This window comes from Acinonyx jubatus, chromosome A3 (genome assembly GCF_027475565.1).
Source record: "Acinonyx jubatus isolate Ajub_Pintada_27869175 chromosome A3, VMU_Ajub_asm_v1.0, whole genome shotgun sequence".
NCBI classification, from domain to species: domain Eukaryota; kingdom Metazoa; phylum Chordata; class Mammalia; order Carnivora; family Felidae; genus Acinonyx; species Acinonyx jubatus.
This window is the reverse complement of record NC_069388.1, coordinates 66,253,452-66,280,911: the sequence shown is the minus strand read 5'-3', so window position 1 is coordinate 66,280,911 and position 27,460 is coordinate 66,253,452. Positions and strand designations below refer to the sequence as shown.

General features: G+C 38.3%; 1 protein-coding gene across 2 annotated transcripts in view; it reads left to right on the top strand.

Annotated features, from left to right (window-relative positions):
* The window catches only part of LOC128311193 (translation initiation factor IF-2-like), a 242,574-nt gene that overhangs the window by 2,363 nt on the left and 212,751 nt on the right, over window positions 1-27,460 (top strand). For both annotated transcript variants that reach the window (XM_053200569.1, XM_053200570.1), the window contains exon 2: window positions 18,875-18,970. The gene's annotated coding sequence lies outside the window, so the exon portion shown is untranslated. The remainder of the gene's footprint in view (window positions 1-18,874; window positions 18,971-27,460) is intronic.

The window sequence follows — 27,460 nt, the reverse complement described above, 5'->3', positions numbered from 1 at the left end:
TCCTCTGCTAGTTCCATTTGTTTCTCATTACACTGTCTGAAAGCCTCATAACTGCACTTAGATTAAGTGGCCACAAGCCAAATGTACTATATGCTTTATAGAAGCAAGAGTCGCTTCATTTTCTCCCTTCAGAGCAATCACTGTTGCCCCCTCATGTGGACAAATTGAAGGAAGTTCCTGGAGGAAGAATGCAGTAGAACAGGAACAAAGAAGGAAGGGAAGATTAAGAGGAGGTGGCTTCTGGAAAGCCATAGTCTCCTCATACCTTTGTCTTATTTTATATCTGCTGACCATGGTGATCACTAATATAATATGGGTCTTCATCTCCCTACAGATTATTGTAATAGTATCTTATTTGATATATTGAACTTTAGTTTCTAGTTTTCCTTCTCATCTATTTTAAAGTCAGGTGACCAAACAGTCCTCCTCAACTCTAGAAGAATCACAGAATTTGAGAGTTGGCATTAATACATACTTTCAAGACATGTCATCTAGGAGCCCAGTTTATCATAGATACAAAAGCAAATCCAGAACAGCTATGTAACTTGTATAAGGTCAAATAATGAAAATACTGCATTGGCATCCACTAACATCTCTCTACTGGTCCTGTCTATGACTGATTCAGTAGACAGGCTGGGCACATTTAAGTAATCTCTGCAGGTAAGGCTCAGGTCTCTTAGGAAGTCTATCACACTTAGTTCAGAGTCCAGGGATACTTGTATACTTAAAGGCTATTTTAGAGGACTTTGAACACCTCTCAAGAAAAAGCTGTGATTAAAACTAATGATGATTCAGAGTGAGTAGCTTTACCCAGGAGTTTACAAGAATAAAAAGGCTGTGAAACCAGAGCTTAACTCTTTAGGAAAAAGAGGATCCTGGCATTTAAGATCTCCTGTGAAGTTTGTATTGTTCATTCTCCAAAATACTTAAAAAAAATTTTTTTTTAGTTTGTTTATTTTGAGAGAGAGAAAGAGAGAACCAGTGGGGGAGGGGCAAAGAGAGAAGGGGACAGAAGATCAGAAGAGAGCTCTGTGCAGACAGCAGAGAGCCCAATGCAGGGCTCTAACTCACAGACCATGAGATCATGACCTAAGCCGAAGTCAGACAGTCAACCAACTGGGCCACCCAGGCACCCCTCTCCAAAATACTTTTGTACTTTAAACTTTACTGGAAGACAAATACATTAGAAAACATATTGTTTGAAATGCCCTCATATTTAGACAGAAAAGTGATAGGAACTCAAATACACACATTTAGATTTTAAATGTATTTATTATTGTATTACATATATTTAACAAAGACTCTTTGATCATGACTTGATGATTCTAAAAATAACCAGTTTGCCAATAAAGAATGTAGACTTCAAGACCCTTGAAGTCAATGCCCATATCTCTTTCATTCTTATAGTCTAATTGCTTAGAACAGTTTTGGGACCGAGGTGATGGCCAATAATATTTGTTAACGGGGCACCCAGGTGGCTCAGTCAGTTGAGTGCCTGACTCTTGATCTTGGCTCAGGTCATGTGAGATCAAGTTTGTGAGATCAAGCCCCACATCGGGCTTTGTGCTGACAGCATGGAACCTGCTTGGGATTCTGTCTCTCCCTCTCTCTCTGCCCCTCCCCGCTTGCTTACTCTCATTCTCTTGCTCTCCAAGTAAATAAATATTTAAAAAATAATAATAATGTAGGGGCGCCTGGGTGGCTCAGTTGGTTGGGTGTCCAACTTCAGCTCAGGTCATGATCTCATAGCCCATGAGTTGGAGCCCCACATTGGCCTTTGTCTGACAGCTCAGAGCCTGGAGCCTGCTTTGGATTCTTGTGTCTCCTTCTCTCTCTGCCCCTCCCCCACTCATGCGCTCGCTCTCTCTCTCTCTCTCTCTCTCTCTCCCCCCCCCTTCAAAAATAAATAAATATTAAAAAAGTTAAAGAAAATAATGTTTGTTGATAAAAGAAGTAACTTTTCTCAAATCACAAGATACCGGGACTAAGATACAACAGCCCTATAAGTACTGGTCTGTTACTTGGGGCTAAAAAGATGGAACTGCAGATGATAGTCTAGTTTTGTTTTGTTTTTTCCTTTGAGGATCTTTTTCAATGTACCTCTAAGAACAACTAGATATATTTAATAGTACCTACATTTCTGTAAGTCCTGGTATTGGCAATAATTTGGACCAATCCTTCTACTAACGACACTGGAAGAACTTAACAAAATACTAAAATTATCAGTTCAAAGGTATTAGAGAGCTAACAAGATAGAAATTACCAACCCAAGATCTGAGGGTTGCTGAGAGTATGAATAGGAATGGGGGATAGTGAAAAAATTAAAAAAAAAAAAAAAAAAAAAAAGGGGCGCCTGGGTGGTGCAGTCGGTTAAGCGTCCGACTTCAGCCAGGTCACGATCTCGCGGTCCGTGAGTTCGAGCCCCGCGTCGGGCTCTGGGCTGATGGCTCAGAGCCTGGAGCCTGTTTCCAATTCTGTGTCTCCCTCTCTCTCTGCCCCTCCCCCGTTCATGCTCTGTCTCTCTCTGTCCCAAAAATAAATAAACGTTGAAAAAAAAAATTTAAAAAAAGGAATGGGGGATAGTGATTAGAGTTCAGAATGTTCAAAGGGGGAAGGAGGATGACTCGGTTGAACTTGCTTTAGACAGGGAATCCAAATGGCTACATCCTAGATGTAAAAGGTCATCATCTCCATTTCAAATCATCTCAACCCTAAGATTGGATTAGGGTAGTTCCTTTAAGTCAATGCCCCCAAAACCCTTGGCAGAAGCAAACTGAAATTTTCTTTGGAGTAAAGTAATATTATTCTACGCCTCAAATCATTTGTATAATTTTGCAAAAACTATGTCTAGTACATCAGACAATATAATCAAAAATAATCAGTCACACAAAGAAATAAGAAAAACAACAGAAACAACAAATAACAAAAACCGGAACTAAAGGGGTTCAGAAAGTGAAATTATCAGACACAGATTTAAAAATAACAATGCTTTCAGGGAGCCTAGGTGGCTCAGTCAGTTAAGCATCCGACTTCGGCTCAGGTCATGATCTCACCGTGGGTTTGAGCCCCGCATCCTGCTCTGTGCTGACAGCTCACAGCCTGGAGCCTGCTTTAGATTCTGTGTCTCCCTCTCTGCCCCTCCTCTGCTTGAGCTCTGTCTCTCTGTCTCTCAAAAATAAAATAAAAATAAAATAAAATAAAATAAATAAAAATAACAATGATTTCTATGTATAAGTAAATAGAACAAGATTAAAATTTAGACAGATAACTAGAAACTTGAAAATAAGGATCAGATGAAAATTTTAGAACCAAAAAATTCACTAACTGAAAATAAGGACTATTGGCTATAACAGCCATAACTGAAAATAAGGACTGATGGCTATAACAGCATATTAGACACAGATAAAGATAGAATTTGTGAACTAGATGATAAGTGAGAAGAAATTATGCAAAATGAGTCAGAAGAAAAAGGGTGGAAAATATAGAACACAGGGAAGGCACATAGAAGATACAATGATAAAGTTTAATATGCACATAGATGGAATTTCAGAATGAAAGGAAAGACAGTATTGGGCAGAAATAATATGTGAATTAATGAACCCCTGGAGGATCCATGTATATATACATATATATATTTCTAATCCATACAGTTGACACATCAATACGTCATGAAAAAATTGCTAAAACCCAAAGACGAAGAGAAAAATATTAAGAATAACTAGAGAAAACAAGAGTTGATCTTTAAAGAAACAATAATCAGACTTACGACTGACTTTATAAAGAATAGTTTGAAGCCAAAAAATGGTGGCTCAATAACTTAAAAAAATTTTTTTGTTAACGTTTATTTATATTGAAAACCAGAGAGAGACAGAGCATGAGCATGGGAGGGGCAGAGAGGAGGGGAGACATAGAATCCCAAGCACGCACCGGGCTCTGAGCTGTTAGCACAGAGCCCAATGCCAGACTTGAACTCAGAAACCACGAGATCAATACCTGAGCCGAAGTCAGATGCTTAACTGACTGAGCCACCCAGGCACCCCATGGCTCAATAACTTTAAAAGATCAAAAGCAAATATTTTAAGAATGAAGGTGAAATTAATACGTTTTTAGTCGCTGGGGCACCTGGGTGGCTCAGTTGGTTAAGTGTCTGACTTCGGCTCAGGTCATGATCTAGCAGTTTGTGAGTTTGAGCCCCGCATTGGGCTCTGTGCTGACAGCTCAGAGCCTGGAGCCTGCTTAGGATTCTGTGTCACTCCATCTCTCGGCCCCTCCCCTGCTCACGCTCTGTGTCTCTCAATAATAAATAAATGTTAAAAAAATTTTTTTTTAAAAAAGAAATTTTCAAACAAACAAAATAGAGTATTTGTCACCAGCAGATTCACACTGGCATTCTTTGAGCAGAAGGAAAATGATCCCAGTTGTAATAAGGTTAGAGATACATGAGGTAATAAAGATCAATTAAAATGACAAATTTGTGGGTAATGAGGTGCCTGGGTGGCTCAGTTGGTTAGGTGTCTCAGTTGGTTAGGTGGTTAGGTGTCTTAATCTCAGCTGAGGTCTTGAACTCAGGGTCATGAGTTCAAGCCCCGTGTTGGGCTGTGCTGAGTGTGAAGCATACTTAAGAAAAAAAGATAAATAATGTGGGTAAATCTAAATGAATATTGACATTGATTATATAGTCCAATAATAGTAATGTCTTTTGTATTTAAAAATGTATGATAATGGTGTATATGTTAGGAGAAGGTAAATGGAATCATGTATTCTAAAATCTGTTCATCATCTACGAGGATGGAAAAAAGTTACAATTAATAGTAGACTCTGATAAGTCAAGAATGTATCTTGTGATCTCTAGAATAATCACTAAGAGAATAGTATGACTATGGTTATTGGTCAAGGTTCTCCAGAGGAACAGCACCAACAGGATGTATATACACACACACACACACACACACACACACAAAGAGAGAGACACTTTTTTAAGAAATTAGCTCAAGTGATTGTGGAGGCTTGATAAATCCAAAATCTGCAGGATAGACTTGCAGGTTAACCTAGGGTAGAGTTCCAGTTCAAGATCAAAGGCAGTCTGCTGGTAGAATTCTTTCTTGCTCAGGGAAGGTCAATCTTTGTTCTCCTAAGGCCTTCAACTGATTGAATGAGCCCACTCACATTATGGAGTGGCTTACACAAACTGCTTTACACAGAGTTCACCAGTTAAATTGTAGATTTCATCCAAAAGCACCTTCACAGAAACATCTAGAATAATGTTTGAACAAATATCTGGACACTGTGGTTTAGCCAAATTGACACATAAAATTAACCATCACACTATGCAGTAAAAAAAATCCTAATTTAATGAAAAAATTTGTTTTAGTTGCCTATTGCTACTTAACAATCTACCCCTAATTTAGTAACTTTAAACTATGACCATTTTATTATATATCATGATTCCGTGGGTCAGGAATTTGGGTAGGATCCAAAGGGAATGGCTCATCTCATCTCTGGGTGATGTCTGCTGGGGCTGAAACATTCCAGATAGCTGCTTCACTCTCATGGCTGGCACCTCAGCTAGGATGGCTCCAATAGCTGGAGATTAGCTGGACCAGCTTTACTGAGCTCATATGTATGGGGCCTTGGTTCTCACTGTTAATTGAATTCTTTGGTTTTTGTGTAAGTAGTTCCATGACTTCTTCCTCTCCACATAGTCTCTCCAGGGGAATAGGCAAACTTCTTATGCACAAGCTTGAGTCTTCCAGAAGGATTAGACTTGGAACTAGCATATTGTCACTTCTGCCACATTCTTTTGAGTAAAGCAAATTATAAGCCAATCCCAGAGTCAAGGGGAGGGAACTACAGAAGAATGTAAGTATTAGTAGCTGTTGATAAATCTGGGGCCACCAGTTGATGTAACGAGCTAGCATAGATTGTCATACTGGACAAAAAAATCAAAAGCTACATGCTGTTTACAAAGGATATATCTAGAATATAAAAATGCAGAAGGTTGAAAGAAAAGGGATAGAAACAAACTAAACCATACAATACTTGAAAGAAAACTTGAATAGCTATATTAATATCAGATTAAGTAGACTATAACACAAAAAGCAATAATAGAGATAAAGGGAGACTTCATAATGATAATGATTTAATTTGCCAGGAAGATTTTTAAAAATCTAAGTTATATTCCCCTAATAACATAATGTCATAGCACATACAGCAATAATTACAGAACTATAAGGAAGAATAAAAAGGTCAACAATTTTAGTGGGAGATGTTAACATATTCACCTGCTGATAAAATAGACAAAAAAATTCAGTGAGAACATATGTTTGAACAATACTATTAGCAAAGTTGAGTACAAAAGCATATTGAGTATATTTCTATAGTCTTTTACATCTTAATAAATTTATCAGTTTATATTATTTCTCTTTTGGCTCATGAAGCTGGAAGGGGTATCTGAGGATCCTGAGCCTTCAGGGTGTTTAGAACCTATTCCTATGTTAGAGATATATTTACCATTGTGTACCTTTACGTCTGTATTAAGTTCTTGCTATGTACCAGGCCCTGTACCTAGCATAGAGATGAAAGCTATAGTTATAACTATAGACAAGCAAATCAGAAAATGTAATGTGGCATTAAAAGTGCAGTGATAGAGTTTTACATAAGGAGCAATGGGAACCAAGTCCTAATTCAGCCACAGGCGATAATGCCTGAGCAAAATGTGCAGAAAGAAAAATACATGGAGAAGTGAGAGTGTTGGGGTGGGGAGTGGAACCACACCTCGCAAACCCTCAGTTGTTGTAGAGCATGACTGTTCATGTCAGAGAACTATCTGTCATTTGGAATGTCTGGAGTATAAAAGGTTGCTCGACTTAGGGGTTATCTGGTTGCAAGAAACAGAAACTCATACCAGCTGGCTAAAGTAAAGGAGGAACAAATATAAAAATAGGCAGAGATTATATGAGACAAAACTGTGGGAAGCACAGCCAACATTACAAGAACTTTTCCTTCACCCTTTCTCATCTTCTGGTCTCTAGTCTGAGCTTTTCTTTGTATGTCTGCTTCATTTCCCCTGCAAACTGGCTTCTCTGCTTACTTGTCTGCCAGCACGTTATGATGGCTGCCCCAAATAGTGGCCCCAGCTCTTCATCTCTGGGCTCCACCCAGTTTGCCCAACTTTCCTTCTTAGCAACTCATAGTTATTACTTAACTCAGTTTCCCAGTCCCAATTCCAAATTCCCAGGAGCTGTAATCTGACTGGCTCAGTTTCAACTTGCATGTAGATCAAGGGTCAGCAAACTTGTGGCCTTGGAGGTGGGGGAGGGGGCGGGTGGCAAATCTGGCCTGCCTTCCACTTTTGTAAATAAAGTTTTAACAGAACACAGCCACACACATTCATTTACATATTGTCTTTGGCTGCTTTGACATTACAGGGAAGAGTTGAGTAGTTGCAACAGAGAACCTATGGACCACAGAGCTGAAAATATTTACTATCTAGACCTTTAAGAGAAAGATTGCTGACCCCTGCGTTGGATAGTTGGATGTGGAGACATAGGGCTATGTAGAGGGTTAGGGAAAGACAGCTCTGGTAATCGAAGCTCTTCCCCCTCTGCAGAAAAAGGATAATGTGGGGAAAAGCCAGCTGAGGAAGTATTTTGAGAAAGGAAATGTTTGAAGTCTCTAACACAGGAAAGAAAATAATCAGTCTCAAGTATGTACTAAATTTTTCACACAAAGGGTGGAAGAGTGCAAGACAGTTACTCCTTAATCTGGAGAAGTTCATTAAGATGCTAAATTTAGAAGAGAATGTCACCATAACTACCTTTAAATAACTCACTTGTGGCAAATTTCCCAGACCATCCATAGTTAGCTCTTGCTGAGATGAACTGGCTGAGGCACAATGTTCACTGTATGTAGAAAGATATTTAAATGTGTGTCCAAAAAGTTAAATATTTACCTTTCAAAAGAGAGAGAAAAGAGAAGCACTGAGAGAATGAGAGAGATATTTAGAAAGACAAAGTCAGGCAGACTAAAACTTGGGGAGTAGGAGAAGATGAAATCTAGAGTTTACCATTTTGGTAAACTTAAGATCATACTGAGGAAAATAAGCAAGGAGTCTTTTTGGTTGAGTAGAGTTTTTAAAGCTCTAGGGATCATTTTGGTCCTTGCTATATTCAGGCCCAGCATACTGGCAGCATTGGCATCACCAGGAGTTAGAAATGCAGAATCCCTGGCCCTACCCCAGACTCACTGAATAAGAATCTGCATTTTTTTATGTTTATTTTTATTTTTTAGAGAGAGAGAGAGAGTGGGTGTGTGTATGTGAGAGAGAGAGAGCAGGGGAGGGACAGAGAGAGAGGGAGACAGAATCTGAAGCAGGCTTCAGGCTCTGAGCTGTCAGCCCAGAGCTCACCGTGGGGCTGGAACTTACAAACCACGAGATCATGACCTGAGCTGAAGTTAGAGGCTTGACTGACTGAACCACCCAGGCACCCCAGACTCTGCATTTTTAAAGATCCCAAAGTGGTTCATATACACATTAAAGTATAAGAAACAATTAGAATGGCAGTTTCAGACAACTTAAAGTAGAACTGTGCGGTTTTGTTTTATTTGAATGAAATCTTAACATGGAACCCAACTCTATAAAATAGATCACAGTGAACTTATTCTGGTTGAAAATGGGCTGATGGGGACTCAGTGAGTCTCAGTGAGTGAGTGAGTGACTCACTGAGTGAGTCTCAGTGGCTCAGTTGGTTAAGCATCTGCCTCTTGATATTGACTCACGATCTCGTCGTGAGTTCAAGCCCTGCATCAGGCTCTGTGCTGACAGCTTAGAGCTGGAGCCTGCTTGGGATTCTCTCTCCCTGTCTCTCTGCCCTTACCCCACTCGCACTCTCTCTCAAAATAAATAAATAAACTTAAAAAAGAAAAAAGAAAAGAAAATGGGCTGATGCTGATAAACAGAGAAGTACTGGAAAAGCCCAGGCATTTTCATCCAGCGTTCCTCTGGGAACACAGTTTGAAAACCACTGATCTAGTGGAAGGAGCAGAAGTACTATCAGAACCTTTAGGGCCAGGCTCTGCCAAACTTCCAGGCTCTCTTTAACTTCTACCTCATTGAGAACTTCTACAATGAATCCCTGATAGTGATAGGATATGTCTTGCCTTGAGAGAGTTGAAATTTTTAAAGACCTGGAAATCCTCAGTCTAGATCCCTTACCTCAAAGATGGGGAAACTAAGGCTTAGAATGTGACCAATGAAACTCAGTTAAAACATAGGCATATTGAAAACTATACTGATCACTAACAAAAGAGGCTGCTATAGATTGTTATATCCCCCTTAATGCCCCGTATGGTGGTATTAGGATGTGGGACTTTGGGATATGATTAGGTTGTGATAGTGAAGCCCAATGGAATAGGATTAGTGCCTTTACAAAAGAGAGGCCACCAGACTTCCTTACCCCTTCCATCATGGGAAGTTACAGTGAGAAGATGGGTGACTACAAACCAGGAATTGGGTTCTCACAAGACACCAAATGGTGGAACTTTCCAGCCTCTACAATCGTGAGAAATAGGTATTTGTTATTTACAAGCCACGTAGCCTTTGGTATTTTGTTACAACAGCCCGAATAGACTAGGATAGAGGAAACCCTAAAGCTTTAATAATTCTTAGGGACAAAATAGTGCTGCAATTCCATACCCCTTCTCTGGTCCCTCCCTACATAACAGTCAAGTAGACAGTTTGTACAGTTTTTAAAAGCTCTAGTCTAGACTTGGGTTAGAATCCTGGCTCTGCGACTAACTAGCCCAGGCAAAATATTTCAACATTTTCTTAACCTCTCCATGTCTAAAATGAAAAAAGTAATTCCAGCCTCAGAGGGGTGCTGTGAGGCCAATGTATGTGAAACAATTTAGTGCATGGCCTGGTGAATAAGTGCTCAGTAAATGCTAGCTGCTGTTAATGTTATTTTTTCAATGAACAACATCTAAAAAGTCAACCTACTTCAATTTTTGAAATTGCCCAAAAGGATTGCACAAGAGAAGCTAGAGAAGCCTGTTTCCTTCTCCACTGCTAAAAGAATAAAACAAATGATAATCTGTAGCAATAGGCCATTTAGCAAATAGAGTTTATTCAAAATTAAACACTACAGTTGTGAAACTGACTTCTGATAAATAAGGTAAGTGTTTAGGGAAGGCAGTATTAAGGAGATTCCAAATTATTTTATAGCAAATACAAATTTTTGTTCTACAGTAGTATTGCATTTAGAGTCAGGCATTTTTAGTAACTATGGTCAATTGCTTCACTCTGTCTTTTTGATTGTGCAAGCCCCAAACCTTGGAGTCACCTTTGGCTCCCTTTGTTCCTACCTTTAAAATATGGCTAGGAGTGCCTGGGTGGCTCAGTCGATTAAGTGTGTGACTCTTGATCTCGGCTTAGGTTACGATCTCATGGGGTTCGTGAGTTTGAGCCCCACAGTGGGTTCTGAGCTGACAGCATGGAGCCTGCTTGGAATTCTCTGTCTCCTCTCTCTGCCCCTCCCCTGCTCATGCTTGGTCTCTCTCTCTCTCTCTCTCTCTCTCTCTTTCAAAAATAAATAAACATTAAAAAAAAATATATGGGGGCGCCTGGGTGGCTCAGTTGAATGTCCAACTTCGGCTCAGGTTATGATCTCACAGTTGGTGATTTCGAGCCCCGCGCTGGGCCCTTTGCTGACAGCTCGGAGCCTGGAGCCTGCTTCGGATTCTGTGTCTCCTTCTTTCTCTGCCCCTCCCCAGCTGGCATTCTCTCTCTGTCTCTCTCTCAAAAAGAAATAAACGTTAAAAAATACAAATTAAAAAAAATTAAAAAATAAAAAATATGTCTAGAATCTGACTCCTTCTCCCCACATCTACTGCCACCACCCTGCTCAAAGCCAGGGTCCTGTCTCTCACCTAAATGACTTTAATACTTCCTAATTCCCTGCTTCTCCTCCTTCCCCCAGGCAGTATTTCCTTACCACAGCAGCCGGGATTGATCTTAAAATCTGTCGGTTCATGTTACTCCTCATCTCAAAACTCTTGAATGGCTTCCCCATTTCACTCAAAGCAACACCAAAGTCCTTATGATAACCCACAGCATTTTATAAGATCTAACCCCACCACCACCATCACTGGCCTCCTTGCTCTTTCTTAACAGTGCCAGGCACACCCAGCCCTGTGACCTTTGCTTTCTGCCTGGAATGTTCGTCCAGATATCTGCTTAGCTAACTCTCTCACTTCCTTTAAGTCTATGCTTAAATTTTACTTTCACAATGAGGCTTGCCTTGACCTCCTTATTTAATACTGCAAATTACCCCCAATCATGTCCCAAGAATCCTAATCCCCTTTCCCTATTGTATTTTATCTTTCCCATAGCAATCATTGCCTTTTAACACACTAGGTAGCTTATTTACTATGTTTTGGTTAAATCTGTCCCCCTGACCAGAATGTAAACTTCACAGGAATAGCAGTCTTTCTTTTGTTCTCTGCTGTGTGCTAAGCATCTAGAACACTGCCTGGCATATATCTCAAAAGATATTTGTCAATTGATTAGTTTTGTGGTTGCTAGATGTATGTGTGTTTGTTACACACTATTATTTGGACAAAGATTAAACAAATTCACAGTAATTTAACAAAGCCAATGATTACATGAGTTGGGGGTTTTCCATTTTCTTTGTACTTCTCTTTGCTTCAATTTCTTCTTCGTGCTATGCTAAAACCCCCAAATGTCCTAAATACAACTCTACTTTAAGCTGACGTGTACATTTCCTCAGCTAAGAGTCAATGCTGCCCATGTTGCCATTTCCCATCCCCTGTTAGTCCTCAGCCATACCCAATCTGTTCACAGAGCACAACTTTTATGTCTAACTAGCCATTATTTTTAGGACTGCCTGGTCTTACAAACTGGCTAAGAGACACTCCTCAGGTTGTAGTTCAGGTTGGGACTAATGCAGTAAAGGGAAGAATAGTACTGATGCACAGAAGATTTGGGAGTTGGCTTCTCTATGGAAAATGATGAATCTTTGTTACTCCTCCCACCATGGAACAAGAGAAAGAAGACAAATTAGAGGAGGGCATTAATAAAGTTGTGTGCTATTCACTGTGGTTTATAAAATCTTCCCTTGGCTCTTTTACAAAATCTTCTGTAGAATCTACATTGCCTATAAATATTTGATGGGTAGATTTTCTTTTGAAGGGATTGGAATATGTTCAGATTTTTTCTTCAAGGTTGACACGGGGCAACATTTTAGGTGTGGAGATGACAGTCTTCAGGGGTTGCCTATCTGCCATGGGTTAGGGTGATGAGCCACGCAAAGGGAGGTTGACTTCCTGCCCCTGACCAGGGCACAGCACATAGGTCCTGCCGCTAGCGAGAGGTGACCCTGGAAGCTGGTGGATGGTGAGTGTACACAGTCATGGAATGGGGCCCTGAGGTGCCTGTGAGCAGCTGCCCTCACCCTGAAAATATCCCTGTGCAAGGGATTTAAGTAGCAAATTAAACACACCAAGAAGAGTTGAGAGAAGAAAGACAACGGTTTTATATTTTAGTATCTTTTTAGCATTGCCCTGCATTGGCACTTTTTCTGCTTTTTGAACAAGGCACCATATTTTCATTTTTCACTGGACCCTGCAAATAATGTGGTCGGTCCTGTCTGTAGGCATTCTACTTCTTTTTTCCAAGTAACAGACTATAACATCTGAGTGGTGATGTGTCTTCCATTAGTGAAAATAAGCCAATTTTTACAACACATAGTATTATTAATCTTCAGTTACCTTTGATGGGTTTAGCAAAGGGGAAGCAATTTTTTCCTATGCCCATAAGAATCACTCTATCATTAAATTCACTTTATAATATGATTTAAAATGAATAAGCAGGGAAGAAAATTTAGTACTTGTCAGTAAAATTCCATTTTAAATTGCAGTAATTTCTTTTCTGGATGTTCTTGATATCCAGCAATCATGATATAAAATGTTGCTTATGTATAGATATTATATTACATAGGATAATTTATTTTCAGTTCAGAGCCAGTCAAGTCGACTAAGAATAAAATAAGCATTAAAAATAATTGAAACTTTGAAATATGCATTTCTTACTCATATGATTGCTATCTCTTCTCATATTAGGGAAGTGGTATTGCTTGGTAGAAAGAACTCAGAATTCTGAATTAGAAGAAGAAAATGGGCAAGTTATTTAATTTTTCTAGCTCCCAATTTTATCTTTATTAAAGAAAAACCTTCAACTAACTAGAAAATTTCTCAGTTTTCTTCCAAGCCTGGAGTTTAATGGTATTTGAATCATGCTTTAAACACATACACACATATTCTCTGTATTTTTCCTAATGAATACTACTACTATTAAAGCATCTTTAATAACTATGAGTCTTGGAACATGTTTGCACGAAAGGAATACAAACCTACTGAATTGCTCAAGTAAAAATTATTTTTCCCTTTTGAGAAATTGCGTCTTATAGAACAAGAATGTATAAAATACACATATATCAATATGAAAAAATAACTATAAAGTAACCATCAGCCAGTCTAAGAAATAGAATATTTCCATACCTTAGAAGACCTTTGTTTTCCCCTCTCTGCAAACATCTCCCTCACTCCACTTTAGAGGTAACTGTCATACCGCTTTTTTGGAAATAATCATTTTTTTGTTATTCTTTATAGATTTTTCCATCTATATGGTTATCATTAAGAATGTTTTTTTAAGGAGTTGCATTATAGGAGCACATGGGTGGCTCATTGGAGTAAGCTTCTGACTCTAGGTTTTGGCTCAGGTCAACAAGATCTCACTGGTTTGTGGGATCAAGCACTGCCTCAGGCTCTGTGCTAAAAGCGCAGAGCCTGCTTGGAATTCCTTGTCTTCCTCTCTGTCTGCCTCTCCCCAACTTGTGCTCTCTCTCTCCCTCTCTCTTTCAAGATAAATAAATAAACATTTTAAAAAATCATTTAGGGGTGCCTGGGTGGCTCAGTCGGCTAAGCATCAGACTTCTGCTCAGGTCATGATTTCACAGCTGGTACGTTCAAGCCTTGCATCAGGCTCTCTGCTGTCAGCACTAAGCCCACTTTGGTTCCTGTCTCCCTCTCTTTGTCTGCCCCTCCCCAGCTTGTGCTTTCTCTCTCTATCTCAAAAATAAGTAAAAATAAAAATTTTTAAAAATCATGTCAAAGGAGTTGCATTATAAAAATACTTTTGTAGTCCACAAAGGAACAGAGAACAAGTAAGCCACAAGAAAGAGAGGAATCAATACATTTCAGGACTCTCAGTATCAAGATTTTAGAGATCTTCACTCTAGTGCTATACCATTAATGTGCCTCAGCCACCAAAGTATTGAGATAGGAAACCTAATTGGTTGAAATGGCTTGTTTCTCCTTGGTCAGATGTCTACCTTTGATCCAATCAGCTGTGGCTGGGAAGAATGCAAATGTGGTAGAAATAGGACAGGCAGAAGTACCCAGGATTTGTTGAAAGGTTATGCGTCGTTCAGGTAATAGCTAGATACAATGTATAATTCAGCTAGTGATGGTACCACTTTGAACAAGTCTGAACTACCATTGGATATATTTTCTCATAAGCAAATACTGCATTTCATATTCTTTTGAAAAATATCTTCAGATCTTAACAAGAAAAAAATGACAACTTTAATTCAGTTAATCTGACAAATGAATTTTTCCTGTTATTTACTTCAGCATCTGTGTTACCATTTGATGGAGAAGTGTATTGAACATCACTCATTGCTGCTCTGCATTGGGCTTCTGCTCCAGCCACGCCCATATCATACTTTCCCAAACCAATTAAGAAAATCAAGTGCCACATGTTCATTAACAAATGTGATAGAATGAATGCATTCTTTTTATATTTACCACATTATTTAAAACATAAATTGTGTGTCAGAGATGCAGATCGTTGATTTCATCCATCCTCCCCTCTAAAACATTCTGACTTGTCTCCATCATAACAGAGCCTTTCTGGCCTATGTGTACTATGTGACTTCACCCCTGTCCCAGACTCAGGCAAGGAAGCTATGGGTAGATACTTGGCTGGCCCAAAAGAATGTACCCCATTGCACAGCTAGATCAATAAAAATTTCCTTTTTGGGGGTGCCTGGGTGGCTCAATTGGTTGAGTCCGACTTCATTCAGCTCAGGTCATGATCTCAACAGTCTGTGGGTTTGAACCCTGTGTTGAGCTTTGTGCTGAGCCTGGAGTTGCTTTTATTCTGTGTGTGTGTGTGTGTGTGTGTGTGTGTGTGTGTGTGTGTGTGTCTCCTGCCCCTCCTCCACTCATGCTCTGTCTGTCTCTCTCTCAAAAATAAATGAACATTAAAAAAATTTTTTTTTAATTTCCTTTTTGAACATTTGAAAGAGGAGTTAGAAACCTAGGGAATGGGCAGCTACCTCACTTTCATAGGGGAACTGAAGAAAGTGACTGCCCTGTTCTCACCCTTGCCTCCTTCTTGAATTCTGTGAGGTTATTAATTTTTATAGCATAGATCAAGAATATAATAAACATGTGAACTAATGTGAGTAGGTTACTTGAAATAAAACTTGCTCTAAAGCAAATATAAAAAAATTTAAATACCATTATTTTTTTCCTTTTTTTTGTCCTTTCTTTAAAAAAACTAAGTTATTTCCTAAAACTTAGTGGTTCTCAAACTTGAGCACACATCAGAACCAGCGGGAGGCTTGTAAAGTGCACACTACCGGGTCCCACCCTAGGCTTTCTCATCCAATATGTCTGGGATGGGACTGGGACATTATATTTCACGTTTCTAACAAACTCCCTGGTGATGTTGATCTTTCTGGTCCAAGGAACACTCCTTGTGAAACAATGCCCTAGAAATAATGATCTAAAATGACCCTATCTAACATGACTTTTTTTAAAACCTCAAATTAAGATTCTTCAGAAGAGTACAGTGTTTAAGAGTTCATGCCCTGGTTGCAGCCAGATAACCTAGATGCAGATCCTAGCTCAGCCACTTACAGAGTGGGTGAGCTTGGGCAAGATACTTAACATTTCTGTGCCTTTTCATCTGTTGAGTAGAGAATGTAATAAATAATACCAACAAGCAGCCTAGTGCTATATAATTCCAGGCATTCATATAAACTACAACATGAATGGCATCTTCTACAATTGTGCAAAGGGACCACCCTGTTATGAGTACCTACCTTAGGGAGTTGTGACAGTTAAGATCATTGTAAAGATTAAATACAGTGTAATGCATATGAAGGGTTTAGAATAGTGCCTGGCACATGGTAAGGGCTTATTAGATGCTATTAGAAATTGGTCCATATCTTAGCTATGCAAAGAAAATCCTGAAAACATAGTCATGGTGACTATATTATTAGTTAAGAATTAAAGGAATACAGGTACCACTTTGCAGGTATAGTAGATTAAAAATGTTTTTTTTTCTAAGAGATATATGCTTTAGAGAATAGGGAAGTAGAAAAAGAGAATATGAGCTTAATTCTCCCAGGGCACAGAACTACCCTTTACCCCATACACGTATCTAGTATAAAATTAAGCAGATGATCACTGTTGTCCCCAAGTTGTTTTTTTATTTTTATTATTTTAATTTTTCTTATTTATTTATTTATTTTGAGAGAGAGAGAGAGATTGAGTGTGAGCAGGAGAGGACCAGAGGGAGAGAGACAGAGAGAGAGACAGAGATAGAGAGACAGAGAGAGAGACAGAGAGAGAGAGAGATTCCCAAGCAGGATCCACACTGTCAGTGCAGAGCCCAAGGCATGGCTCAGTCCCATGAAGTGTGAGATTGTGACCTGAGCTGAAATCAAGAGTTGAACACTTAACCAAATGAGTTGAACACTTAACCAACTGAGCCACCCAGGAGCTCCCCCCAACCCAAGTTATTTTTTAATATCCTGAAATATGAATACTCTGGCTATCAAGAAGTAGTTAGTGCTCTGTATAGTTTGAAACCTAATGATTTTTTAATTATTTTCTCCAACATACTGTGTCCTGATTTAAAATATTACTGCAGGGCATAGGTGGTAGATTGTACAATTCTATTTGACAAGGTAAGAAAGTGCTTTAAGTAGGGAAACTATAAGAACAGTACAAGCCAAGTGAAGTTGGTGCTGTAAGAAAAGTCTTTGAGACATGTATATGAATGTTCATTAGCAATATTATTCATATGAGCCCAAACCCAGAAACAATCCAAATGTCCATCAACTAGTAAATGAATAAACAAAATGTGATATGTTATCTATTGCTATGTCCATATCACCCCAAAATGCAGTGGTTAAAAACAACAAATGTTTGGGGCGCCTGGGTGGTGCAGTCGGTTAAGCGTCTGACTTCAGCCAGGTCACGATCTCACGGTCCGTGAGTTCGAGCCCCGCATCAGGCTCTGGGCTGATGGCTCAGAGCCTGGAGCCTGTTTCCGATTCTGTGTCTCCCTCTCTCTCTGCCCCTCCCCCGTTCATGCTCTGTCTCTCTCTGTCCCAAAAATAAATAAAAACGTTGAAGAAAAAAAAAAATTAAAAAAAAACAACAACAAATGTTTATTTTCTCACTGTTCCTGTGGGTCAGCAATCTGGACCTTTCTTAGTTGGGTAACTCTAGTTTAGTCCCTCCAAGATTACAGCCAAGGTCTCCTCAGGGCTGCAGTCTCATTTGAAGTCAGACTGCAAGGAGGAGGTATCTGCCTCCATGCTTCCCCATGTTTCTCAGGTTCTCATTAGTTTTGGCCAGAAACATCAGTTCTTTGCTGTATGGATCTTTCCGTAGGGCTGCTTACAACACTGCAGCTTAGAGCAAGGGATTCAAGAGAGAGAGAATAAGAGCCCCCAAGAGGGAAGCTATAGTCTTTTTATAACTTCATCTCAGGAATGACATCCCACCACATTCAGTTCATTAGTAGCAAGTCAATAGGTCCAGCCTGCTGTCAATGGGAAGGAACCACACAAGGGCATGAATGCCAGAAGGTAGGGATTATTGAAGGCCATCTTAGAAGCTGCCCACTAATGTGGTATATCCATACAACAGTACTATTCAACAATAAAGTAGGAACAAACTACCAAGATATGCTATAAATGGATAAACCTGAAAATCATCAGACTCAGTCAAAGAAGTCAGACATAAAAGACCAGATACAGTACTGTATAATTCTATTACTTGACATTCTGAAAAGGCAAAATTATTGAGACAGAAAGCAAATAAGTTGTTACCCAGGGCTGGGAGTTTGAGTGGGGAAAGCAGAATTTTGCAGGGATGATGGGCATGTTCTAAAACTGGATTGTAGTGATAGATGCACAACTCTATATATTTACCAGATATCATTAAATTGTATACTTACAAAAAAGATGGCCTGGAATACAAAACAGCTGGCCTGTACTTTTCAAAAACTGTCAATATCAGGAATCATGAAAGGCAGAGGAATTATGTCAGATTAAAAGAAATGAAAAAGGCATGACACCAACTGCAGTGCATGATTCTGAACTGAATCCTGAAGGGTGGGAGGGTAGGGCATGGTAGGATGTCATAAGGTTATTATTGAGAAATTGGAGAAATTACATAGGGATTGTAGATTAGATAATAGTATCAATGTTAAATTTTCCACATAATTGCCCTGTGGATATGTTGGAGATTGCCCTTGTTCTTAATAAATACATGCTCTTTAGTGGTAAAGTCACATGTTTTCTGCAGCTACCTCTGAGTTAAGGAAAAAAAAATTATATGTGTATAAAGAATGCAGAGGAGTGATAGAGTAAATGTAGTTAATTGTTAACAATTGGTGAATCAATCTTGGAGAATAGCAACTCAAGTTTAAAATTATTTCAAAATTTAAAAAGTTTAAAAAAAAAATAAAAGAAATCTTTGAATTCTCTCTTAGCTTCCAGCTAAGATCGAACACGGCTATCATTCATCACATAGAAAAACCAACTACAGATAAAAGGAAACAAATAATTTTTGACCTACTACTTGTCAGGTACTGTTTTTGTTTTAACTAATTCTTGTAACACCCTTAGAGTGCTGGCTGTTGACTTTATCTGCCCATTTCAATCACTTAGGGAGTTTTTAAAAAGTCCCTATCCCCTTGTAACAACCACACAGATAAATTTAGAAGGTCTGGGAGTGGGACTCAGTCATCAGCGTTACTAAAGTTTTCCAGGTAATTCCACTGTGCAGCCAAGTTGGGATCACTGCCTTGGACCTAAAGCTTTATTATCTCCTTTTTCCATTGTCAAAGTTGAGGCCCAGGGAGATTTGGTAACTTACCCATGGCTACATAGCTTGTGGAAGTGTCAGAGGGTGGAGCTGGACATGAGCACACAGATGTGGGATGTGTCGGACTATCTATGTGACCCCATTTTCAGTCTCTCTCCACCACACTTCCTGGCCTTTTGGGGTCTTCCCTTGGCTTTCTCCAGCCTGCCATGCAGGCAAGGAGATGATCTGGATGCTGGAAAATATAATCCAACTTGCTTTGGATTTTTAAGGAACTTATAAAATGAACATGAACATTTAAAAGATAATGAATATCTGTAGAAAAACTCTATAAAAGCACAAAGCTATTTTGTGACAAGGTGAAATCAGGCGATGGGTGTAGGTTCAATCCAGAAAGTCTTCTTTGATACATGGTCAAGAAAGAGAACTGACCTCTCTAAACATTCTTTCTCATGAAAATGTTATCTCCTTTCAACTTTTTTTTTCTTGAGACCCCCAAACCCCATTATTTCCTTTCAATTTTTTTTCTTGACTATAAAAAAGCCTTCTCCTTAAATTTCCTTCAACTAGACAAAACAGACCTAATTTTTAAAAATTGTAAAATAAGGAATTTTGCAAAGACTTCATTCCAAATCTAGAATAATTAAATATGTTTCCCTGAAGCCATCATTCCCATTAACTTACAAATCATTAGGAAGAATTATGTCTCATTTTAGTTTAGTCCTCTCTATTAATTTTTCATACTGCTGAACAGATAACGTTCATGTTATAAACCTTAATTGTTGCTGCTCCTAGGTTTCCCAAACATTTAAAAATAAGCCTTTTCAAGTGCGGTTTAAGCTGAAGAAGGGGAAATTTGACCCACAGTTTATCACTTAGCTCATTAGCATACTAATATGACTACAATTTGCATTTGACTAGGGGGTTGTTCTTTCACCCCTGTAATCTTGTTGGCAGAATATCACAATTTTGGATCTATTTTTAAGACAAATTGTATGTCTACACTGGGGAAATAAGGTGGTGTTAATACAAGAAGCTTGGAAGTGAATTAATTGCTTTGAAACAATCCCTTGTTGGTTTAGCCCCTTAGGTGGTGTTATTTGCACAGCTCTCGCAAATGCTAATGATCAATTCACTTTGGCATTTAAACAAAATCAACCCTAAGACATTTCTCACGCCTCCTAATGAATGATTCCTTTTTTCTTAGTCTCAGGTTACCTGGGTCCTGTGGTGATCTAGAATTGCTCCACTTTGATAAGTAAAAGTATGGCTGAGGCTTTCTAATAGTTTTTTTCAAAATAACTAGTTCAGAACAACCCAGCTCTTTTCTAGCCTCCTGTGCAAAACTTTTACCTTGATGTGGATACCCATGGGAAGGAAATTAATGTGGGACTGTATTGATGGCAGTCTTACTGGTAATTGAGATTTTTATTATTAAAAAATGTAATTCAATATTTTAAGTAATAACATGTTTTTCTGAAGTAACTGAAAATATTTAAGAAGGCCTATAGTAAAAAGCACAATCACTGTATAGAGAGGCAGGGTATTTCTGATACAATAACACCATTGTTTTCTGTATGTACTATAGACTGAATGTTTGTGTTCTCCCAAAATTCATAGGCTGAAACCTAATCCCCACTGTGATGGTATTTTGGAGATGGGGCCTTTGGGAAGGGATTTAGGTCATAAGGGCTCATGGGATTAATGACATAAAAGAAACCCCAGAGGACTGCCTTTCCCTTTCTGCCAAGTGAGGACACAGTGAGAAAACAACCAATCTATGAACCACGAAGTAACTCCTTACCAAACACCAAATTTGCTGGTGCCTTGATCTAGGAATTCCCAGCCTCCAAAACTGTGCAAAATAAATTTCTGTTGTTTAAGCTACCCAGTCTATGGTGTTCTATTTTAGCAGCCCAACTGGACTAAGAATGCATACCAGGATAAGGATATATAGATATATGGATATATAGGTATATAAATATGTAATATAGCATATTAAAATATACATTTTACTGGACAATTATTTAATTAGAATAAGTAATTTAATGACAGTAAATAATTGGCCAAGAGAAACATTTATTTCTTTTTATGGCACATCAAATACTAAGTCCCTCAGCCCAGCTGGTAAGATTGTCCTGGTTAGATGGAAGAGTGTGCTTTTCAGTGCACCTACTATATACCTTGTCAACAAGTTTGCATCAGATTGTTCTGTTGTGGGACAAAGTGCCTAGTAAACTCCCTTACAATGGAGAAGGGACTTACAATACCTATCATTTAGGAGTCCAAAATAATTAATTGGTAGCGGTAGAATTTCTGGAATGCTGACAAAAGGAGAGGTGATTTTTGGTGGGCTGTGAGAACTTACTAAGAAGAGGAATGTAAGAGAAAAGTGAGAGCACATGTGAGGGAGTTCCTCCAGGTTGTGTACAGAAGAATGAAATTATTGGGGCAACAGGTGGGTGGATCTGCATCTTAACTGGATTATTACCAAAGTGAGGGAGGATAGCTATTCCTAGAAAGTCACTCCAGGAACGTGACCTGACCTCTCCATGGGAGGGAAAGGAAAGTGCCTTCCCTCTATCAACAGCACACCAACATCATTAAGAATCCATTATGAGTGTGGCACTGGATTCTGGAGGATGGCAATAAATCCTCAGGGTGGTTCTTGTTTTCAGCAGTTTGTGTAATATTTTATTTTTTAAACTGTGTAATGGGCACATAGATGCTTATTTTGTCAATCTCTAATATTTTATATGCCCATAATATTGCAATTTAAAAACATTAGAAGAGGTAAAAAGAAAGCTGAAAAGATACACAGTGAAATGCTTAATAGTATTTATTGGGAATATGGATAAAAATTTATTCTTTATATTCTTCTCCATTTTCCAAAATAAATATAGTATTTTTATTCAAAATTATATAAATAAAAAAACATTTTTAACTACATTACAGAGACATTATATAACATTATTATATTATGTTATATTGCAAGGGCCTAGAATAGTAATTGACATATTAAAATCTCAATAAATATTTACTGAATGAATGGATGGATGGATGAATGAATAAATGAGACCTTAGGAATACAAACCAGCAGGGAGGAAAATAAAGCTAGGATTGGTACAGGCAGGCCAGTGCCTGGGGCAGATAATTCAATATGGTACAATATCCAGTGGCCATATTCCTGTTTCTAAGGAGAAGAACAACTCAGGTATAATCCGATTCATTTTGGCAGGTGGGATTGGGCAGAGGCAGAAATGTTAACCTGATCACTATTCTCCACCCTCAGCTAACTATTCTCTTCCTTCTCTTTCCTGCCTACCTGTGTTGCTAAGATTCCATCATTCCTAGCACCTAAGCTTGCCCATCACCATCTGTAGGATAAGCAGAAATGTCTATATATATAACTTGGGTTGTGTCTTGACATAGAATAGATAAAAGCTAGTTATATGCATCAGTATTGTCTTACTTAGTTTAGGCTGCCATAACAAATACCATAGGCCAGATGGCTTATAAACAAAAGATCTGTATTTCTCACAGTTCTGGAGGCTGGAATTCCAAGATTAGAGTTTCAGCATGGTTGGGTTCTGGTGAGAGCCCACTTCTGGGTTGCAGATTGCTGACTTTTCATTGTGTCCTCACATGGCAAAAAGAGGGTGAAAGATCTCTCGAGTCCCTTTTAGAGGGGCACTAATCCCATTCATAAGGGTCTACCCTTATGACCTAATTATCTCCCAAGGGCCCCACCTCCTAAACACTAGGGGTTAAGATTTCAACATAGAAATTTGGGGTGGAGGGGGCAAAAACATTCGGTTCATAATAAGTATCAACCCCTAAAAATACCATCTCAAACATTTCAGAAAGCTAGGGCTGAGACTCTATAGACCAATTACATAGTTTCAGTAATACATTCACTTGCTTTATAGGAGTCCATATTTGTATTTATGCCAAAGTTCTTATACACCCAAGCAGAATTATATACCATTTGGTAAGATTCTGCTTATTAAACTGACTAACAAGGTAATTACTTGGGCCTAGGCGATTTGAAGAAGATACAACAAGAATTTGCACAGAAAATAGCAGTAATCTTCTAAATACAGCCAAGTCAATTGTATCTGTTGTGCACTAACAGAAAGACTCCTGGGTTTTAGTAGATAGCCCACTATGTAATCATCCTGGCTGAATAGCCTCAGATACTTTGTTTTGAAGGGAGTGCAGAAATCCTGCAGGTTTAATTGCCAATAAATCAGCATGACCTCCACTCCCGGGCAGTCCTTTTTTACAATGATCTTTTCAACCAGAAAATGAAGAGATGGATTTTACAGTGTGTGCGTACTGCCTAGGGTGAGATAACAGAATTACACTTGCCGTTTTCTCCATTACAGTCCATGCTAGATAATGAAGGACTCTATTAATGACATGTTCTGTTTGCTTTTAGGTTATTTTCGTCTTGTATTATAGTTATTTCTTTTTGTTACTATGGAGAGCTGTCTCTTTCTTTTTTTTTTTTTTAATCATTTGTTAATTCAGTATTTTATCATCACCAGAGATTTTGTTCCCTAGTTAATTCACAAGAATTTGCATTAAAATATTCTGGCTCACTCAACAGGCTATTCACAAACTGATTGAATTGGATGTTACTCTTAGCTGATTTTCAGATTTGTCTTAAAAAGTAGCTATTTTAAATTAATACTTCCTTCATGACTATAACTAATACAGAAATCTTAACACTCATCAATACCCAGATGTAATATCAACCTGCTGCTTGTACTTTTGAACTGTTTGGTCAAGTTTATTTTAATTTGAATGAACAATATTTTGTGGTATATATTTATATATTTAGATTTTATTGTATGAACACTACAAGAAAACATCAAAATTTAAAACTACTGAACAATAAGTTCCACTTCCTACTTAATTGTGGAGTGCCACTGCTATGTGTTCTGAATTTTGAGTGATGCTTTTCTCGTCTGAAAATAGGGAACTGGACCAGATGACTTCTTGAAGCTCTGTCTAGCTCTAAGATCTCTGATGCAACCTGCCTGGTCAGGAGGGCACCTTCTTCTTCTTTTTTTAAAATTTTTTTAATGTTTATTCATTTTTGAGAGAGAGAGAGCGTGCATGAGTGGGGGAGGGCAGAGTGAGAGATAGGGAAGCACAGGATCTGAAGCAGGCTCCAGGCTCTGAGCTGTCAGCACAAGCCTGACACGGGACTCGAACCCACAAACCATGAGATCATGACCTGAGCTGAAGTTGGAAGCTTAACCTACCAAGCCACCCAGTCGCCTCCAGGAGGCCACCTTTTTGTGGGCTGTGTGCTGGACAATACTATCATGCTTTAAATATACATTTAAAAGGTGTTTTAGGATTGAGAAGATTCTGGGATGTTGGCAGCAGTGACCTAGTTTTTTAATTTCTTCAAATCTCTACATAACATAGAGCCACTAGATAGCAAGACCAAAAACATTTACAATAAAATTAGGTGACAGAGTATCCCTAGAAAAACCAATATACAAGCAAATGAAAACAAGCCACCAAAACCGACAAGTCCTGCCATTTGTGTGGTAGAATGGAGAGGAAAGCAACAGGGTCTCTAATGAACCTGAGAACAGAGCAGGGAAAAATAACCAACAAATATATACTGGAAAGTGAAAAGACTGATTTGAGAAAAGCAGCTGAAATTGGGAGGTAGTTCCCTTACTCCAATGGCAGATGAATGCAAGAGGTCTCCAATAATGATGGAAGGGACTAGAACATTTTGGTGTCTCTGAACTCATGCAGATGGCCAGCCAGGGCTCTCTTCCAGAATAGAGCCTGACCCGGATTCCTGAGAGTAGACTCAAAATTGATCAGGATAAAGACAATAAAACAAAGGAAAGATAAGAGCCATAGCCAGGAAATCTCAGAAATCTCAGAATTAACTCTAAAGAGTTAATTTTTTAAACACTTTATGGAAGTAAAAGAGGGAGCTCTATAAAGTTAGCCAAGCTACCCTGAACCATACGACCTTCTGAAGATTCAGAAAAACTCTTTTCACATAAAAGTGGGCAATATATCAGTTACTATATGAAAAAAATAGTGAATAAGGAGCACAATGACATCACTTCAGATAGTGAAAGCACATCAGAAACATGTGTCCACGGAATACATCAAGTCTATAACCTTTAATTTCAAAATAATCTGGAAGATATTAAGAAAACTAATCTGAAAGATATCAAGACATGAAAAGAAAAACCATAAATCAGATTTTATCGTAAACTCAGAAATGACATGATAGAACTCAGAGACTAACAATAAAAGAAAAATCGTTTCAGAAATGAAGTCTTTGGGGCGCCTGGGTGGCTTAGTCACTTAAGTGTCTGACTCAGGTCATGATCTCACAGTTTGTGGGTTTGAACCCCACATCAGGCTCTGTGTTGATAGCTTGGATCCTGGAGTCTGCTTCGGTTTCTGTGTCTCCCTCTCTCTGCCCCTCCCCTGCTCGCGTTCTCTGTCTCTCAAAAATAAATAAATTAAAAAAAAAAAAAAAAGAAATGAAGTCTTAACTGAAAAGAACACAAGAGGACATACAAATAATATATATATATATATATATATATATATGTATATATATATATATTTTTTTTTTTTTTTAAATAAGATCTATACCCAATGGGGCTTGAACTCATGATGATGATGAGTCAAGATCCCAAGTGCTCTACTGACTGAACCAGCCAGACACCTCTACAAATAATATCTTAGGCAAAAGTTGAAAAGAATAAGAATTTTAAAAATGAAAAAGAAGTTAACAAAGATAGAAACAATTCAATAGAAAGTGACAAATTAAAGGCAAAGAAGCTCCAACATATAGATAATAAGAAGTCCTCAAAAAAAAAAAAAATCAAAGGGAACAAAACAAATACTAAAAAAAAACATTAATTCAAGAAAACTTTCCTGAAACAAAAAGAAAAAATAATGTAAATTACATATGGCAAGAGTACACCATGTATCTGAGACTATTCACCCAAAACACCAAAATCAAGACATAATTTAGTAAAATTATTGGACTTTAAAGAAAAAGGGAGATTACTATATTACTATATATAACCATTATATAACTGTATATAACTATTACATAGTTATATTATCATCAGTCTTGTCAACACTTTAATGCCAGACATAAATGGAGTAACATATTTAGGCACTCAAAGACATCAAATGTGAACAGGATATATTTAGCAATGGGGCACCTGGATGGCTCTGTCGATTCACCATCCAACTTGGGCTCAGGTCATGATCTCATGGTTTGTCAAGCCCCATGTTGGGCTCTGTGCTGACAGCTCAGAGCCTGGAGCCTGCTTTGGATTCTGTGTCTCCCTCTCTCTATGCCCCTCCCCACGAGCACTCTCTCTCTCTCTCTAATAAAGATTAAAACTGACCATAAGGTATAAAAAGCACAAACAAATGTTTTTCAGCATGCAAGAACTGAGGGAATATTGCTCTCATTTTTCTCTCTGAGGAGTCTGTCTGCTAGAGATCAGGCTTTAGATAAGCAAGAAGACTAGTGAGACATTGATATTAGTTCTGCTCATGAACATTAAACATAATTATGTGTAGGATGAAGACTAAAAAAGTTAAAAGGAGAGTATGGTATGTAATGGTTCTCTGACAATGTAGATGCAGTATAAGTATTAAAACTGAAAGAAAAAAAACTGAGAGGAGAATGGGAGAGGAATATGTGAAAAAAGTCTGTCTGTCCTCAGTAATTGCATGTGTATTTTTCTGAGCCTGTGATGTGTATAACACAGGATAAAGTAAATGGCAATTCTGGGATATTCAAATTGTGTATTACCCTCTCCCCTTGAGAACCAGGATTTTCCAGTGTGGAAAACTGAATACAGAAGGGATTAAATAAAAAACCTATAGTCCCAATTTGACTTGGAAATGTCAATGTTAACTCAGAGGTTTATGTTTAAAATGTATGTTTCTCTGTATCTGTGTGTTGTTTAATATAACAATAACAAGGTTTTTACAAGGAGGTTTTCTATTTTAATTTTCATATCTCTTGTTCACTGAAGAGGCCTAGAAACAATGACCAGTCCTGTAGCCATGAGCAACCTTAGCAGTCAGATTGTGGTCTTGAAATACCATGATGCCATTTCTCCCTGAAAGAAATCTGAGCTTCTTGGGGAAATGGGTGATTGGTTTTCTAGGGCTTCTGTAACAAAGTACCACAAACTGGGTAGCTTAAACAACAGAAATTTATTGC